This window comes from Lepidothrix coronata, unplaced genomic scaffold (assembly GCF_001604755.1).
Source record: "Lepidothrix coronata isolate B3197 unplaced genomic scaffold, Lepidothrix_coronata-1.0 Scaffold232, whole genome shotgun sequence".
Classification (NCBI taxonomy): Eukaryota; Metazoa; Chordata; class Aves; order Passeriformes; family Pipridae; genus Lepidothrix; species Lepidothrix coronata.
This window is the reverse complement of record NW_016690412.1, coordinates 694,999-709,509: the sequence shown is the minus strand read 5'-3', so window position 1 is coordinate 709,509 and position 14,511 is coordinate 694,999. Positions and strand designations below refer to the sequence as shown.

The following is a 14,511-nucleotide window of genomic DNA, read 5'->3' as shown; positions in this document are numbered from 1 at the left end:
CAAGAAGGCAACAGACCTTATGTCTGACAACTATAGTTGAGTTTTTGGTGCTTTTTAATTCTTTCTTGGACTTCTTTCTGGGGGTCCAAGATTTCGTTTCTCCTGTAGATGTATGGCTCAGCTGAAAATACAGCAAGGTATGTTGCCATACAGTTTTATACTGTATGCAGAGTAGAGTTTGAAAATGTTTGCTAGCACATATGACCACTGAGAGCTCAGTGTTTCTTTCTGGTGATGGACAGACCTGCTCCCTGCAGGCAGGGCACAGTGAAGCACCCCTATCAGCATGGCTGCCATGGTGTGCACTGACAGCTATGCACAGTTACCATTCCACTTATTTCTCATTGCCACTCTTTTTTTCCATTTAAATAACTTAACAGGGCCAGCACCAGCAGATTCATGTCATAGAAACATAGAACAGTTTGGGTTGCAAGGGACCCTTAAGTTCTCTAGTTCCAACCATTCTACCATGGACAGGGACACCTCCTACTAGACCAGGTTGCTCAGAGCTCCATCCAACCTGCCTCACTTCTACAGGAAAGACTGGCCTCCACAGTACTTTCTTTTAGGAACAATAAGTGTTCCCACAGTGCTCCTCTTAAAAATCAACAAAAGATATGCTGATATAGTGCCAAAGACCTGGTAGACAAGATCTGTGCAAAGAACTGATTGGTCACTGGCTCCTACTAGACAGGCTAGACAGGTGAATGGAATATAGTTGAATTCTGGCCTCAGAATGAATAATTAAAGCAACTGTCCTTACCTTTTCAATTCTCTTTTGGGGAAAAAAAAAAAGAGAAAGAGAAAATAAAGAGAAAGAAAAAATAAAAAATACTTTCAACCATCTGAGATCTAAACCAGCACAAGGACAGCTGATGTCAGACTTCTCAAAATTACAAAAATTCATGATGCTGAGCTGATTTACTACCTGAGCTTCAGCTAGAGGCTTTAATCTCCTCTGTAAGGGCAGAAAATACCTAGCATCAGGACAGGAAGTACCCAAACCAAGGTAAGAAACTCTGGACTAGACACAAACTAAAAAAAATATTAACTTCTGCAATATTTTTCAAATTAACCAATTATATGGGTGTGAACTACCACATTCTCCTCTGAACTGACATTTCTCTTTAGCTTTTTTTCTCTCTATAAAATCCCAACTCATTCAAATTTCTCTCCAAAAAATCTTTCTGGAATGCCTAGAAAAACACTCCACAATGGCTGGGCAGATGGCATACTGCAATGGCTCATTATCCTAATTTCAACAGTCTCTTTATCTGCTGGTGAAATCAAGGTCAAGTGAAAAACTTTAAAAACCACTATGAGATCTGAGGATCTTAAAATTAGGTTTGTAGCTAGATAAATTCTAAACATTTCTACCATTCTCAGATATGTATTTTTTTTATAATTTGACAAGCAAAAGGATATACAAATTGTTCAGGAAGGAGTGACGGCTCCTTTTCAAGACTGACTGACTTGAGGATATCCATATGCAGACTGGGTGCTGTCAGGACAGTTCTCCTTCCATCTGTGGTGCCAGAAGATTCTAGTAACACGACACGTTTAGAAGACTCATTAAGTAATATCTTAATATCAGGGTTGAGACCTTTAGAACTAAGAGTCATTGAAATGCAAGTGGAACATGCATAGCTACAGACCAGTAGTCCCTTTAGCTGGTCCCTTGTCATCACAAAATCCTTACAATAAAAAGCACCATGCTACAAGAAAAACAAACCTCTGAGTCTTGTGACTGACATATTCAAAATTTCAAAATCTGAGAGGAAGGTATGACCAATGCGTTTATCCACGTAAGCAAGATCCCAGTGGGGATTTTAAAATGGAGAATGAGGCCAGTCTAACATCTGGGCTTCTTCTTTGAGATACATCTAATGAATGAAAGAGACATCTATCCCTCCTGGATACTATCAGCAGAGGGACATATCTCATAACAAATTCTCAAAGGCATTGTCAAAGACATATCTTCTTAAGCATCTCTTAACTCAGATGTGCCCTGTGCTTGGGGTAAGCACACAGGCACCATGGCAAGGATTTAGGGAGCATAGTTGATTCTTCCTTTTTTTACTTGCTGGAAAACAGGGAGTTTGCTTCCTGAGCCAGAACCTCACTTCTCTTTAGATATCCACAACCTGAGAATTGCCAAAGCTTATCTCAGTTTAAACTCAGAGATATGAATCTTAATGAAGAATAATTAAAGCAAAGACTCTTTCCCCTTGATAATGGAAACTGAAACAAAAGAAAAATGGAGCAAAATTATTATAAAACTATTCTCAGGAAGACAACATCATGCCAACTAAAAGCATCTTGCAGTCTGTCCTCCATATGAAATGCTAAAATATTTATACCTAAATATACTTTCCACGGCTGGTCTGCTTTTTGCCTTCATGCATGTTCAGAGAAGTCTTGTCCTTGGAACATTAAAGTCATAGAAATACTAAAACAGGAAAAGTGACAACCACACATGAAACTTTATTTGAACTATCTGGATGACAACAAATCTTAATTAGGAGACCAAACACTGACATGTGCAGACACACAGAGAGGAATGCTGCGTGCCCAAGCTGGCCAACCTCTAAATGAGAGGAGAAGAAGCTTGAAGTTGCTGCTTGTGCTCTGCTGAGGAGTACACAGTGCATGTAATACAGCAGGAGGTTGGAACCACAAGCTGCACAACACAGAATAGGTTACTTACAACATGTTTGCCATAACTGAAAACAAAAAATTATGTTAAGTACCTCCCAAGTATCTCTTTCTTCATAAAAATATGAATCTCACTGCTTTTTTGAAAACAAAACCAAAAACCCAATATAATAGATGAGAAAAACAATAAAAAACAAAACCCAAGACAGTTACAGAGCCACAGAAGAGAAACAGAAAATGTTTAAGTTAATAAAATTCAATTCATCACTGACATTTGCCTGCATGAAACACGGGAAAATTTTGCTGGCTTTGGTACTGCCAGCATAAGATGACTTAAAAGGTTTGATGCTTTATATGAAATACTCACATCTGGATGTGTCAGTGTCTTATCTCTCTCAAAACGTGTATCTGGTGTTTCCCACAATGGAATCCTCTACTTCTCCGTTTGCATAGCTGTGCTTTTTTGTGGGTTTCTCTTTTGGTTTTTGGTTTTTTGTTGTTGTTGTTGTGTGTTGGTTTTTCAGGTTTTTTTTTGAGTCTCGCAATTATTACGAGTCACAAAAATTTGCACGTAACCTCTCATTCTGAGAGTTAACATTGAGCAGATGTTTGAACACACGTAATTGTATTTATCTTTGCCTAATATACCACAAAAGAAAAGCAATTTTTGAAATAAATAACTTAAGTTGGAGCAGTTAAACTGGAGCACATCTTATTACCTTTCCCAACAGTTACCGTATATGTTAATATATATAAAAACATTTTTATAAACAGATACACTTTTGCAAAATTTTTACCAAAAAAAGAAAGATGAATTTAGGTATTGAAAAAGTTAGGTTTCAATTTTTCATCGGAATGGTTAATTAAGCCTGAATTCAGAGATTCCGTGCATACTTTCGAGAGCTATTTAGCACCCAGAAGTCAAACTGAGATTTGGTGTCTGTGAAGACCAAATTTAGCAATTCAAACTGGAATGTACAAAGTTAAAGAGTGCCTTTTAAAAAATTAGACTTCATGCACCTTTGCTATATGAAGAAGGCACCATGCAAGATGAAGGAATGAGGTCCATTCCTCCTCATATCCCTGACCCATCACCCTTGGCAGTAGATCATACGTGCCTATTACTAACACCTCTCGGTGAAGAGGAGGAGATGAAAATAGGACTTAGCTACATACAGGCTTCTAGTACCAAAAGGGGATTCTTGCTTCCTTTCTACAAAAGAATCTTTGATTTTTATGCTGTTACCTAATTAAATTTCACTGTGCATACTAAGATTTCTGATGTCTAGCTATTTTATGTTCAGCCCCAAATCATAAGAGCACACACTCATAAATAACCCTTTCATTAAAAGAAAGCAAACCAAAAATTAAGACAAGGTTTGTTGTATATAAAGATATCTCTCACTCTAGTTGTTTCCTCAGTTCAGCCAAGGAGAAGAGATCATGCACATAACTTCTAACTGGGTCACAAACTCCACCCTTCTAGTATTTTATGCATGCACCTTGTAAAAGGATGCACATTATGTCAAGTTCCAAAAGGAGCATCATGCTATGAGCAACAGCTTTTCAAGAGTGGTTCAATATTGTGTTGGGATTACTTTACTTTATGGATGGAGAGACACATCCAATTTCTTCAGTCAGTGAGAAATAACAACATAAAACCAAGTAGTCAATCTCTTGACATACTACTTGCTTTAACTTACAGTCAATAGTTCCTTGATGAGTGTGTGGATTACCCCACAGGAATTCTCAAATATATCTGTACTGTCCAAAGTTTAAATTAGCCACACAAAATTCCTACATACATTAGACAATATTTAATGGTCAGCACATAAAAAAAAGAGTTAAAAACCCACTGTTTTACACCGCATATTCTGAAAACCATAATGCTTTTAGAATATCTACAAAGAAAAACTGTGTGTGATTTTTCAGCTGGGAGATAATGGATATCTTCAAAAATTACATGAGAATTCATCAAGTGCCATAGTTCTCTGCTTATTAACCTGGATGTTTACAGTATGCCGTATCCTGTTTCTTAGGATCTTTATAATCTGATGTCTTCTTTCAGGTCAATACTTGTTACATCTGATTCACTAAAATTCAGAAATTCTATCCTGAGATTTTCTTTTTTCTCTCCTGCAAGAAAATGTGAAATATCTATACCACACTCAGCATTGCTGAGAAAGAGAAGGGCCTTTGCAGAGGTTAAAAGCAGGCTCTGGGCACTGAGCCAGTCTCCAACTGTGCTTTGCCCTGCTAAACTGTGTTTGGATTTGCTGTAAGAGTATACAATATCTGTATACAGACTCTTGAAATACCAGGGGAAACTTATTATTAAAAAAATAGGGAAGCAGCAGAAAAAATTATTTAAGAGCCATTTTTCCACTTCAATTGCTAACAGAATATGATTTACACATAGAACCTTGACCTGGAGTAGCATTCACCTTTTTGGGTTGGATATTTGCATTTGACTGCAAAATATTTAATTTTACTCCAGACAACACATTTTAAGTTCTTCAAGAAAAAAGTCAGATCAAGACTTGCTACATGGGGACAGTTGTAAAAATGAACAGCACAACAGATAAAAGTAACAAAGTTAAGAATTAACAGTTATTTGTTGGGTTTTTTTCCCATTACCATACATAGATTTTGGTGTGACATCATACTATATGCAAGTGTCGGAAAATGTTACTTTCTTGGAGATGTTGCACAAAAAGGTTGAAAAAGGGAGAGCTTAAGATCAGTTGACATGAAAAGAGGAACCAATCTCAGGGGTCTATCGAGGATGCAGAATAGGAAAGAGTTATTCCTGCAGACACGCTGCCTGGAGCGCTACAGGCTGCCCAGTGCCAGACTCATGTTGACCCACCAGAGCCAGCTGTGGGGCTGGAGCAGAGGAAGAGAGGGTGAGAACACTGTGTTTTTCAGCCCTGAAAAGAGAAAGCTACAGGGAGACCTACCCACTGTCTGCTACTGCCTGACAGGAGGGAACATAGACTGTCTGCAAAGGTACACAGAGAGGGAGGGGAGCCATTGGCCAGAGCTGCAACATAGGATATTCAGGTTTATACAGAGAAAAGTCTTTTTATTGTCAGGGAGGTGAACAGTGAAACAGGAGCCCAGAGGGTCTGCTGGACCTTCATCCTTGGAGATCCTCAAACTGTCCTGCACGTGGCCCTGAGCAACCTGATCACATGGGACCGAGTCCAGCCAGCAGGTCACCTTTGGAAGTCCCCTCCAACCTGTATGCTTTTCTGATCTCATCTTGCTACCTCTGTTTCAATGGTGCCAAAAGACAGTGTCTCTTTGCCTCACACTATCTTCAGCAGCAGATGATCCAGACATGGAAGGTAGAGTAATAAATAAGTACATGTTTAAATTCATCACCATATATATTGACCTCTTTCTATCTCTCCTTTTTTTCCATTCTTGAAAGACTGAGATATTTGCTTCTCAGTATGTATCAGGCATTTCCTCTGCTTTTCTGCTTTTTGCATCTCTCAGTGATTTACTTGTCAACAGCACACAAAACAGGAGGACTTGAAATCAAGAAAACACGAGGAGAACAAGAACTACCTAGACAAAGAAAAGTATGATCTCTCCTTTTTAGCAGCAGGCATCTATAACATATTCATCAAGACAGTGAGTTAAGAGGCAGGACTCCTTTGTGTATACAGCATTACAGAATCAGCTCGAGAAAGGGATGAGAAGGTCAAAAAGCTGCTAATGGCAGCGTTTAACAGTCAGTAGGGGCTAAACAAGGGCTGATGGGCTGTGCCATTCTATGCAAGCCTGGCTGGCATGCTGTAATACTGCACACGGGCCCCAAATACACTGTACTTGAGATACGGGTATGCAGGGGCACACAGAGGAGACAGAACCAAGTGATGGGAATAACAAATATTGCTATTTAGAAACAAAGGAGATGTTCTCATGCCACAAAACATATACTAGGGAGGGAAATTGCTGAGGGTACCCCATAAAGTTCTGTGGTGCATATCACATTGATTGAACTAGCCAGCTCAATAATAATGATGTGATCTGCTCCTTGCAGCTCATGGAAGATCACGCTGAGGTAGAACGGTGCAATGATTTCATCAAAAGAAAACAGGGGACATGTAAGCAATCTTGAGTTAGACTAACTGTTTGGCTCTCCCTAACGTTTCTACTGACAGTACAAGCAAGAACATACAAATATTTGCAGTGATACAATTCAGTAGCAGTATTCCCAGCAGACACTGAGCAACAGAGATCACTGAATTAATTTTTTTCTGTTTAGTGAAAACAAATAATAGCATTATTAGAAACTGGCAGAGAACAAACAAACTAAAGCAACTCAGCAAACCCACACAGAAACTAGGCAATTAAACGCCCATTTTTCACAGCAAAGATGCCTGGAATCTCAACACTGTAAAACATGCAACACTCTCCCCCCATTCAGTTTTCCTTAAATCAGCTCTTTTTCTTCAGTATCCCAACCAAACACAAACTACATTTTAAAAACATCCATTTTAAGAGACGAGCACAACTCCAAAATGAAGCTACTGAAATCACAACATGGTACTTTGTCACATGGCTCCTGCGAGTCACTAAAGAAGCAAGTCCTCAGGGGCTTTGCATCTTAAAGATGTTCAGAGCAAGATCTCAGTCTGGATTCACAGCTATTTTACCTGCTAATTACCAATGCATAGAAGCAAACTTTGCAATGTTAATATCAATGTGCTCATCATGGAACCTCCAAATGGTTTCATACTGCAGATGATGTCCACACTGGATGTAAGCCATGATACTACAAATGTGGTTTAAAGCTGGTGAGATTTCTAACCAGTGCCTCCACACTGCCAACAATCTCTTCTTTGGTTCATTTTCTCATCATGTTGTCCACACTGTCATTATTCAATGTGACTATTACAGCAGTATACCAGGAACCCGCTGAAAAGGAGTACTTAGGAGGGTGGAAATGTTTTATTTTTAATATTTCCTATGAAAGAATAAACCAGTATAGCTCCCACCACTGCACCTGTTCAGGATCCAAGCATTATTAACAACTGTTTTGATAAGGAACTTAGTTTTTAGACAGTAAGAGGTAGTGCTAAGGATTAATAACATATATGTAATGTTTATTAATTTCGTAGTGACAATTTATTTGCACTTATAAGCTATACCTCAGCTACAAAGACAGGCATAGCTGCCCTCCACTAGTCACCACAACCACATTGCTTTCATCCTACAATCCCTCCATGAAAGCTCATGGTAAAGAAACACATGATCAATGTAAAACACTTCACTTCTGAACCGCTGTTTTATAAGTTATGGGAATGCTATGGAATCCACAACGTATTAATTGCAAAAGACTACACCTATACTGCATTCTCCTTCAGCCAACTGCATACCTGGTGGGGCCAAACACTATAGCAGCGATAGGTGAGGGGCAGCCAGAAGCAGAACATGCCCTCCCAGCCATTTCGGCTGGCCAGGATGCTGGTGGATGGCTCACCTGCTGGATGAAAGCAGCTTAGAGTAGGATCACTCTGGGAAGTGGCTGTGTGACAACAGCTCTCAGCACAGCCGACTGCTGGAGAGTTCGCTTTGCAAGGGTGCTCGCTGCTGTGACAAACTCTGGAGCAGGTCCCAGAAAGCAGGAGCAGAGAGGGGCAGGGCACCCCAGCACAGCCCAGCCCAGCCCAGCCCAGTGGAAGCGGAGGGCGCTGTTTGCACTGCAGGTCAGCTCCTGTTCCCCTGTCTGACGATGGCAAATATCTTTGTCACTTTGCAGTTCTGAGAACAGAATATCGTCTTGTGAAATTACAACACTGTTTTAATACTGCCATTATTAGCATTGTCTTCAGACAATAAAATGTTCTGTTGAAGTCGCTGTAGGCTTGCAGCACTGAATACACACTGAGTCACCCCACTTTAATTTAAATGGCACAACTATTTGAACACATGTTCTTTAGTTAAATCCACACACCCCCAAAAGTAAAAATAAGCAGATCTCCAAGGAAGAATTCACTTTCTACACAATGGAAAAGCAATCCTTGCTGTGTGCTTCTACAACCTCAACAAACATGTGACAAAAGGCTTAGTAAGACTACTCCTGTTTTCTAATCTGGTAGTAGACAAGTACACAAAGCTATCCCAAAAGGGTCATGCCATTAAAAAGGTATGTGCCTAAACACGGCTTTATTCTGTGGCCTTCACAACTCAAGCAGAGATGGTACCCACAAGTACTCACTCTGCATCACAATGCCGACAGAGAAGTTTCCACTCCCCTCCTTTGCCTTCAAATAAGAACAGCACCTTTCAAGAATAATCACTCAGATGCTTTCTCATCATATGTAATAATGTACCCCCTGAGTTACATTCAACCCCATTAACAGCAGAAGACATGCAGAAGATTTCAAGTTGAAACACGGGGAGAGTCTACTGCCCACACATTCGCTCTTATCACAGGATTTGCTGTGCTGCCAAGTCACCATGCACTGCTGATACCAGTGAACATAAAACCAAAGCAAACAACTGATCTGTGTTCAAACTTGTCAGTGCTTCTGCCCCGTAACTAAACCCTCCTAGGAATAGAAACTGCATCAAGTAAGAGTTTGCTTACTTTGAAATGAAACTACAGAGGGCACACAGGGTTAAAATGAGCAAGCATTTTTTTGTATTACACCTCTGAAACCATCCTCCACAGTCCTCCTCACACCAAAGCTGCACAGCTGCCTGCAGGCACATTATTTTACAATTCCTAAAACAAAACTTCCTATGTCTAATGTGTCTAACACACAATCAGAGATACTCTAACCAGGTGCTATCATTATAAAAGGATTTTGTTGTCACGCACGCTCACAACATTGGGCACTTGAACAACTGTCCTGCCTGATAAGAGCATGACTTCAGTACAATATGAATTCAAAGGATGCAAATTGAGGCAAATAAAGCATTCACACCACCAAACATACCTTAATGTCCTTCCTTTAGGAGGTGCTCACCTGAAGTTCTTATCCCTGTCTCCCTTCTTGGGGGAACTTCTCTTCCGGTCCAGTAATTCCTCATATACCAGAGCTAGGGAAAAGAAGTCCCTAACTGCTGCCCTAGCAGTTTTAAGCTCAAGTTAGAAAACATAAACAATACAGCATACAAAAGTGCTGAAGTGAAGGTCTAGCTATATGAAGAACTATACTAATAAAAGAGCTTTTGTTTTTTTACCACAGAGGATATCTAAAGGGGACTTAGTTTCAGAAGTCCCCTTAGTTTTCAATTCCTCCCTCCCTCCCTTGAAACAACAGCATTTAATGGAAAGAAAAGCCACTTTCTTGCCCAACTGTAAGGAAAGCTGTGGACTATAGCTTCTTAAATACCCAGAATGAAGGCAATACCTAAAAATCTGAAAAGACACTTTTATGCTCATGTTTGAATCCTTATACAAGTTTCTGCAAGTGCGTATAAAGAACAACAAAAGACATTAGATAAACAGCCAGCAGTCTTAAACTGTACTTAAGGTCATGTTGGAGGTGGATGGGAGGAGCTGACAGCTGGCCACCTCATCAGGGACAAAGGTCACAGGACATGCTATCCTTTGGAGCTGCTTTTATTCTATGCTGATTTTCCCTTCTTCTCCTGGCAGGTCTCTTGTGCACCTGCGCAATCCAAGCCTGATTGTCAGTCCAAATGAGCCCAGCCCAGCCCACAGGGTCCCTCCCAGTGGCTGAATTAGAGACAAAACAACAGTGTGCCCTTGTCCAAAATGTGCATTGTCTGCCAGGGTTTGTGACTGCTGGGGCTCCCGTGGGTCTGCACGGCATAGTTTAATGTGGTGGGCAGAGTCAACCTGTGCGTGGAAACGGCACAGAACAGCAATGCTTAGGACTCAACCTGGTGAAGGAGGATAGCATGCTACTGCCACCAAGCCCTGACCCTCTGAAAGCTTATTATACTTCACTTAGTAAACTAACGTGATCAAGCCCACAGATCAGGGGAAGGAGAACGGCTGAGAGAAATTTGCAGGTCTTTGCTCCAGAGTCCCTCCTGCCCTTATGTTTTTTGCTCTTGAATGGATTTCCTTTCTGCTGACAAGGCCATTGAAAGCCTTGCAGGTCACAGGTGGGCTGGTGTCACCCTTGTATGTGATATTCCACTCTTTCCAGATTAGACAAGGTAGCCAGAAACAACTACTGAACACAACTAGCATAAATGACAAAGTAGCATGGGGATTGAGGGAAATGTTAATACAGTATTCCTGAGCCTAAGTTTTCACTGTTCTCACATCACTACCACAAAGAGAAAGGAGCAAGGTTTCTGGGAACGTTATGGCAGCCCTGCACTGCCTTGAACCACGATCACCTACATGGCAAAGTGCAGCACGCTGATTGAGGGCTAAATTCTCCTGTAACTCACCGCTGCTTACACAGAATCAGGATGTTTATTTTAGATCACGCTTCCAAACTGTTTGCATTTTCATAGTACGTTGCCAAGCAGGTGAATCCTTCAAACAACACTATGCAAAAACTACATGAAACCTCAAAATTTCAGGTCAGACAATTTCCTCTCCTGCTTAAACCCAGGCATTTCAAACAAGGAGAGATGTGCAGTGCACAGGGGCAGTCTTCCAGAAAAGCCAACTTTCTGGGGCTTACAGCTTATCCTCTGTAGCTCATGGAAGGCTTATACTTTAACCATGTGAAAATGTTATCACTTATTATTACACTATATTTCATGCTCAATATTTATGCCCTTTTCTCCAGTGCCAAAAGCTCATGTTGATACCTTAAACTTTACTGTGCAGACACAAGACTTCTATATCTGGGATGCCTTGTTCTTTTTTCCTTTTCTTTCTTCCCCCTGCCCCCTCAGACATGAAGGTAAGCTTTAAGATTTATTACAAAATTCAAGAGCAATGCAATTTTGGTGAAAAAAACATCTAAGATGACAAAATACCCTGAGCATTAAAATATATTAAAACCACCAAATTTTTTATTTCATACATTCAATCCTACAGTGATTTTTATTAGCCTACAGAACATTAGAGCCTTGTAAAGTCAGATTTACAACAGAACTTGAAACAGCCCCATCTATAGCCTATGAAGTGCTGTTATAACACAAACTTTAAAAGTGTCAAACTTCAGTGAATTATGAAACTGAGCACTTCGCCTCTTTTTAGCTGTAATCTTATATGAAAAGGGGCTATCACAAAAACTGCCTGCCCTTGTACTGTAAATATTTTATTATTTATTTATCTTACAGCTGTTATAAAAGTGACAAACCATACGCTAAATTGCTGATTTTGTGAACCTTTTTGAAAGCTTGAATTTCGCTACAAGTTCTTGGTTAAAATATATGGATAAAAGCAAAAGGATAAGACAAAACAGGAATAAGTAGGTACATCAAAAGATCAGGTTTTTAAGCCTCATATTTTAAAATGCACAGGAGGCAACAGCTCACAAGAAAAATCTGTCAGAATCACCAATTTGGGGAATATTTAAAATAAACAACTGCATATGCTTTTTTATTCCTTCTTCCTAGGTTCTCTTAGTTTTCTGTAACTGCTCCAAGACTTCAGCAAAAACATAGACTATTCTGAATTTTGGCATGGTGTTTGGGTAAATCTTTTGGTTTTCTTCTAGGTAGATAAAAATAAAATTTAACAAGTATGAATATATACCTGTTTTCCACAGTGCATAAAGTTGAACAACTACTGCTATTTCTGAAAAAATTCATGTCAGTAAATGTACAAGACCTAAATACCTACGTGCATTTCTCTTTAAGTACATAGAAGCACAATAACTTGGGCTAACATCCCCCTAAATTGCTAAATAAATCTCTAAGTGCTACATTTTCACATTATATCAATGTCACAGACTGCACCTTTCTCACGTGATGTCATGCATGCTTTGGAAGATAAATATATGCCATGCTGCCAGTGAAAACTTCTTTAAAAGTTCACTCATGATCTTTTTTTACTTTACCTTATTAATCCTTATAAAATAGCTTTTTCTCCCTTCTTGAATTCATTTACCTTCTTTCATTCACCATCAGTAGCTATAGTAGAAAATGAGTAACTGAAATGTCAAAATGTTGCCATTAATTTCAGTGTTGCAGGAGAAAGCTTAGAAGTTGAAAAGAGATAATTAGACTCACAGAATCATTAAGGTTAAAAAAAGACCTCTAAGATCATTGAGTCCAACCATTAATGCAGCACCACCATGTTCATCATACTAAGCTGTATCCCCAAGTGCCACATCCAAATGCCACACTTCAGGGATGGTGATTCCATCACTTCTCTGGGCAGCCTGTTCCAATGCTTGACCACCCTTTCAGTGAGGAGACCTTCCTGATACCCAATCTAAACCTTCACAGGTGCAACTTGAGGCCATTTCTTCTTGTCCTACCGCTTGTTACCTGGGAGAAGAGACTGACCCCCAGTTCACTTTCAGGTAGTTCTAGAGAGCAATAAGGTCCCCTTATTGAAGGGAGTCTTCTTTTCTCCAGGAAAAACAACTCCAGCTCCCTCAGCCACTGCTCCTAAGACCTGTGATCCAGACTCTTCGCCACATCCACTGCCCTCCTCCAGACTCACTAACTGGAAATATGAACTTTTTTATATTACATATATGTGTATATGTGTGTGTATGTTTATAGTATTTATTTATATATTTTGTTCTGAATGTCAGAAAAACCACTGCTTTCCTACCCTGCATACTTTTCCAATTCCCGCAGAGAAGGATGAAAATCCTAAGCAAATGTCACTGTTTATAATGCAAAATATTTTATACAGAGTAAACACAACCTACCTCATGGCAGGGGGAGATAAGAGTAAGTGGAAAATGTCAGAAACACCGTCAGAGATAGAGAGCAAACCTATTCATTAAAGAAATTATTTAGTTCCTAGATCAAAACACCAAAGAATAAAAATAATAAGGATCGCCATCCCCACAGATTACTAGGATTCAGAGAGAAGAAAAAAAAAATCTCTTCTGGACTAACTAAAACTACAGGATATCAAATCTAGTCATCACATTTTGTGAAAACTTTTCAAATTTTTTCATAATGCAAATTAAATCTCATTCTCCCCATGTAAAGCCTTCTCTTTCAAGATATTTTTCTGGATCAGCTCCAAGGGAAGGGAGAAGTGCAGATGAGCTAAAACAAGTAACCCAACTTATCAAACCCACTGCAAGGCTGGATGCATATGGAAATGAAATGTATTCCCAAGCAGACAGACTAGATATGTCAGTATGTTTTTGCCATCTCTGATATAAAAATAGGTGTCAGCAAAAACCCAGTATAAATTCTTGCAAGCCCCTGCAGGAATGCTGCTGTTTTCCTCTGCACTGTTCAACCAGCACAACCACCCAGAAATTTCTCATAATCAAGGAAAAAAGGTGTGGGAGAGAACCCAACCCAAACCTTCACTTCTATTGTGCTCAAAACCCTATCAAAACCCCTAAAATTCTTCAGATTAGTTAGACAGACCTTGCAAAAAAATATTCCTGAGTCTTCACCACTGACCCAGGGTTTGTCCCTCGTCCAAGAGGAAAGGGCAGGATCCCTTCCCTGGGGTACTGGTGCCACCACTGGGCATCAGGAAAGAAGTCGGGAGCATTTTGTGGCCTAGAAGGAAACTGAAAAAAATGTATCTGCTTTTAACAGCAAAAGCAACGCGAGGCATGCTCCTACAAGCTTCACCTTACTACTCCTCAGGAAAACCTCCCTGGCTTTTTCTGTTCTGTATTTTCCTGTGAGCAGGCATCACATTCGGCATGTGCGGGGGCTGTTACCAAGTGCTCCTAAAACTCGCACTCCCACATCTTGGACGTGTGTGTCCCGGCTCATGCACGCCTAAAAAGACAGTGGTAAACT

The 14,511-nt window shown here is 39.9% G+C and overlaps 1 protein-coding gene across 7 annotated transcripts in view; it reads right to left on the bottom strand.

Moving 5' to 3' along the window:
* Positions 1-14,511, bottom strand: part of FAM110B (family with sequence similarity 110 member B) — a 114,243-nt gene that overhangs the window by 20,910 nt on the left and 78,822 nt on the right. Inside the window, exon 1 of one of the 7 annotated variants that reach the window (XM_017834305.1) lies at positions 245-351. The exons of 5 other annotated variants lie outside the window; for them this stretch is intronic. The gene's annotated coding sequence lies outside the window, so the exon portion shown is untranslated. Of the gene's footprint in view, positions 1-16; positions 188-244; positions 352-14,511 lie in introns of those variants that run through there. One more of the 7 variants, XM_017834307.1, reaches the window with a different exon arrangement.